Below are 5,349 nucleotides of genomic sequence, written 5' to 3' on the forward strand. Positions count from 1 at the left end.
GAGGGAATGGGAAGATGCTGGTCAAAGGGTACAAACTTTCTGGAGATCTGTTGTACACATGGTGACTGTAGTTAACAATACTGTGTTGTATATTTGAAAGCTGCTATGAGAGTAGAACTTTAATGTTCTCACCATAACAACAACAAAATGGAAATCATGTCAGGTGAAGGAGCATTAGCATCCATGCAAATAAGAGGTATTCATTTTGAAGGAGGACATAGAAAGAAAAGCATCTGCAGAGAAAGCCTGCGAGTTCAGACTGGGAGTGTTTTATTTGATACCTTTGTAAAATCTAAGACAATGTATTACAATTGAATACACACAGGAGGAAAACCAGGATGATATTGAACCTGAAGTGAGTTCACTCACCCGTTGCATAGCAAGCCAATCGCTGACACGGGATGTAATGGAAAAAAGTAGGAATTTTATTATTGCACAGCACTGAGCAAGGAGAAAGGAGAGCTAACGCTGAAATCCCAAACTCCCTGAAAAGCTAAAAGGAAGGGTATTTATTTGGGGCTTTAGGTTGGGAGGGGGAGCATGTGGCCTTGTTAGCTGGAGCTTTTACACCAGCCTGTGTTTGGCCTTGAGACTACTTGCAGAGAGGAGGAGGAGGAGATAAGGAATCCAGGTGGTTGTCTTTGGACATTTGTCTCTATGGCAGATAGTGGATTCTGGAGCCAGGGAGTAAGCAGGGAATGAGTGCTTTGGTTTTAACCCCATATATGCTGGGTGCAATGTAGGGAAACTGATATCAGGGCCAGTATCAAGGTGACTACTAAATTATGAAAGTTTAGTAAAGAGTTTCCAAGAGGAAGTTATGATCATCCATAGCTGCTTTGAGGCCAAGTGAGACAAAGATGGAAAAGTGTGCATTAGGTGTAGTGGTAAGGAAGTCACTGGTGACCTTGACAAGTGATGTTTCAGTGGAGCAGTGGGGCGAGAAGCCAGACTGCAGTGGACTGAGAAGTGAGCGGGAGGTGAGGAAGTAGAAAAAGTGAATATAAATCGGTATGAAGAACAGTCAAGGGGAGGGAGGAGTAGGGCGGCACCTGCAGGAGAAGATGGGGAGGGAGGGATTTGTGTGGTGTGGGAGAGAGCTGGGCAAGTTTCAGTGCCGATGGTAGGAGGGCTATTTTCCTACTGAAGAAATTGTTCTCTTCTCTGGCTCCTACCCTCTGTCTAAAGGTCTGTGTGGTTCCTGCAAATCTCAGAGCAGATCCTTTAGAAACATCAGAATTCTCTCTCACTACTCCATTATCAACTAACTCTCAACAACCAGCTTTTGCTATCAACTCACAAGCCCACATTCCCCTCTGATGATTTTCTGGATACTCACACCCACATTAGATCAAAACATCTCTCTAATTTCTTGATGGAGGTAAAGAGAACAAAATTAATCTTACCACATCTCAAAATGGCCCATATATGAGTTCAAATTGAGAAATTAATGTTTTAGACCAATTTTTAAGGATTTGAAGAAATCATTTAGGATTAATATTCATCACACAGTTAGTTACTGACCTTTTTATATTTACTTCACTATTATTTATTGAGTGCCTACTATATAGCAGGTGTTTGGCTTGAAACATCCAAAGATGACCTAAAAATCTTGATTTTTAAGTATTTCACATTTTGAAGAGAAATTCTGGGGTTTCTGATGATTTTCTACATTTTTGTTATAATGTTCTCTGCTATGTCAAAACAGTACTCTTTAAGGCATGGCTGAAACTTTTTTTTGATACTCTACATCCAAATCCCTTTCTACTTTTAAATAGGCCCTGCTGTGTGATTCTTACTGGGAAAATGGTCCCGCTTCTTACTCTGGAAGTTGAAGAGGCCAAATACCTTCTCCTGATGACCACTGAAAGCTGAGAAGTGGATGACTGACCTGGAATCAGCCAGTGGGTCCTCTCACCCAGGGTGTTCCATCCTGAGGGCGTGGTAGAAAATCCAAAGACACGGAGAGTCACTCCTGGTGTTGGTAGCGGTGCTGAGTGTCCAGTGGTGTCCACGGCTTTGACCTGACCAGACTGCTCCTGGGAGCTGGCCCTGGCATGTCCTCAGCTGTCCGGCCTCTCTTGGTTCCCATCTCTGCTCTGAGCCGGCTCCCTGTGGAGTCGCTGAGCTCTCTGAGACCCTTCTATGAACCCTCTCTTCTGCTTAGGTTAGCCAGGCAGTTTCTGTTGTTTGCCATCAAGAACCCTGACTGATCCAGAGGGTCACATGGAGTATAACACAGCAACAAAACCATTTAGAGTCAGCTATCGTTTATGGACTGCAGACATTGTGCTAAATGCTTTAGATAAATGATGTCACCAAGTCCTCCAGATGACAGGGTGAGGCAGGCGTGTGAATCTGTTCTTTCAAGTATCATCTTAAGGGCCTCCTCTTCTGTGAGGGCTTTTCTGACCTCTGCTGCCTCTTGCAAGTAGACTTAATTCCTCCTTTGTGCCCATTCTAAGTCCTAGAAAGAGGAAAGAATGTACATATATATATATATGTACACACGCACATGCATTCTCTCAGCTTTATATATATATATATATATAATATTGCATATATAAAGTATATATCTCGTAATATAATGTATTGTATATAGTAGGTAATATATATATTTATTTCCCTACCACTTACTATGTTCTTACTATGTGTTGTCAAATACTGGGCTTCACGGTTCACTCACATTATCTCATGCCATTCCCACCAGAACTTTATGAGTTGGATTTATTTTCTATTTTACAGGAGAGAAAATGGGAACAGGAAAGGTTAAGTAACTTTTCAAGGTGTTACCTGTGTGCCACAGAGTAGAGATGTGCACTTGGTCCATTTGTTCTGTTCTGAATCCCGACCTTCTGCTCTTATGAATGGCCCACACAGCCTCAAGGCATCCTAGGGGTGGTGCTCCCTCCTGCTGTGGACTGAGGCACAGTCTGCATGTCACTCATCTTTTTTTCTCACTGGTCTGGGAGGGAAGGCAGATCTCTGTTCCTTATTGCTCCCGAGACCAGCTAGGCAGCCAGCTGAAGGGGCGGATGGAATTAATATACAGAACACGTCTATATAATAGACACAACACACTGTATATTATTTAATGGGACAGGGGACCATCAGCCTCTAGGACTGAGGTGACATCCCTCTGATCGCAATGTATTTATTTGCAGGCCAAAAAGTACAAGCATAGTAGGAACTCATGCCAGCAGGAATATGCAAGTCAAAGCTCAGCAGTTCTAATCTTCTCCCCTTCAATGTACCCCTGCCCTACACAAGGCCATTCTCTGAGGGAGTATCCTGGGAACAAACAATCTGGCTAGTTATGCAGACGGTGTTCTGTTCCTGCAAGGGCCCAGCGTTCTTAAGCCCCTTGCCTTCATGTTTGATAAGATACTACCTTCGATTGAAAAGCACAAACAATCTAAAACAGTAAGTTATGAGAATCAGCAAGTTGTATATTTCTCAGTCACCCATTTTGTAATTTGTTCTTGCTAAGCTTAAAGCCTTGCAATAATGTTGCTATGCTCTCCTGCAACACCTTATGGCACGTCACCCATTCATCTGTCTATGACAGACACCATGAGCCCAGGACTGTACTCAGTCCCAGTGAGCCCTCTCAGGAACCTCTCTACCCTTTCTACAAGAAGTCACTCCCAGGTGGTTAGAGATGAATCCTGTTTGCTGGTCCTGGCCTAGAACAATGCCTCTCACACAGAGCTTAACTTCTGGTAAGTGCCCTTTTCTTCGTTGTGCCTTCCTCTTTTTCAAGGATGAATCTAAATTCATTTCTTCATTGGAAACCTTTTCAGACAGCCATATGAATCCACATATGCTGCTCATGGCTACTGTATGTGGCAAACCATGGCATTCAGCCCAAAGAGAATCAGTACCTTAAGCCTGGGGGTGATGAAGAACGAATTAATCCATTCCTTCCTAAACCTCTCTCCAATACATAAATTTTATATGGGCACGGGTCAATCACTTAAGTCATTAGGACGGTCACCAAGCTCCAAGACTCCCACAGCAGGTTTCTTTTTCTGAGGCTGGATTGGTATACCTCCCTATGGTTCCTGAGCACACTCCGAACCACGGGAAAGTCTCAACTGGGACTCTGGTTCAAGGAAAGTACCAAACTGTAACCTTTGGTTGAGTATGGAAACCCCTTCTTGGGAGAATGGCTCCGGGATGAAAATGGGTAGAATATCCCCCAGACCCGCAGAAAATTTTTCACTGTTTTTCTCTATTCTTATATCTCTGGGACCATTCAACAGGCACCTATTACTGCCAGGCATAATAGGGAAGGTACACAAGATGTGCGAGGCAGGGAGATGCCCCATCACCCCTTGCTATAGAAACCCCACAGGAGGAACAACAGGTAGGATGCTGCCATAGGTTCAGGGGGGATTTCAAGATAATGGACCCTTTTCTTTCATCTCTCTTAAAGTTACAGTGGCCATTTTGGCCTCCTTTTAAGCTTTGCAACCAAGAAACAAAGAAATATTTAAAAGAGTCAAAGGCTCCATCCCTGAGAGCCCCTCCTCTGGTTTCCGGGCCTGATCACCCAGGAGACCCTAAGTAGGGTGCCCTCTCTTTGCAGCTGACTCTGAGGATTTTAGTCACCTACTGCATAGGTTATGCAGATAGGAAACCTGTGATTCATTCTGTGAGCTGTCCTGCTGGGGTTTTGTGCCCCAGCATGAAACTGTTGTGTGACTCTTATCTTGATAACCCTTGAGAAGAGGCTATGAGGGAGAGGCCTGATCTCTTCTTTCCCTTTCTTTGCCTGTTTCATTCGTCACTTCCTCTGTTGTCACCAAGTTGATGTTAAGTTCAGGCTGGACCTGAACAGAACCTGGACCTTCTCTAAGATCGAAAACTTGAAAATCTTTTGCCAGGGACTTAACTCTCTACCCCGGCGCTGGGAGCCCCAGACCCCAGCCAGTTCCAGGCCTTTTCCTCTTGCTTCCCTGGCTTACCTTGTGCTGGCTTAGGGACTAAGTGCCCTGGTTGAGTAGGACTTGACTAAATCTTATAACCACATTGACATGTGCAGTCAGGCTCTGCACCCTTCTCCAGGCACTGTCGGTTAGACACCGGCTTTACCACCATAGGGAATGCCCCAAACATCCCCAGAGACTCACCCCTCGGGTGCATTTTAACTATTTGGAAACACTTTCAACTGAATGGAGTTTGCCCCAGAAACTCCATCTTGGAGAAAACTTGAGAGGTGAGGGGTTTCTCTGTGCCTTTATGATGTAGTTGGACAGGTAGATCAACCTATAATGTCATCTGAGTTACAACCCAATTTCTGAGAAATCCAGAGCAACTGTCCTTGGAAAATCCTTGTAAGGCTGG

At 44.3% G+C, this 5,349-nt stretch overlaps 1 long non-coding RNA gene across 1 annotated transcript; it reads right to left on the reverse strand.

The window, feature by feature from the left end:
* Positions 1-247: 247 nt before the first annotated feature.
* On the reverse strand, positions 248-5,114 carry LOC139081394 (uncharacterized). Its single transcript, XR_011536489.1, has 2 exons — positions 2,794-5,114; positions 248-2,467 (listed from the first exon to the last, which is right to left on the reverse strand). It is a non-coding gene; the product is annotated as an uncharacterized lncRNA (long non-coding RNA).
* Between the last annotated feature and the right edge of the window lie 235 nt (positions 5,115-5,349).

This window comes from Equus przewalskii, unplaced genomic scaffold (assembly GCF_037783145.1).
Source record: "Equus przewalskii isolate Varuska unplaced genomic scaffold, EquPr2 contig_R1908, whole genome shotgun sequence".
NCBI classification, from domain to species: domain Eukaryota; kingdom Metazoa; phylum Chordata; class Mammalia; order Perissodactyla; family Equidae; genus Equus; species Equus przewalskii.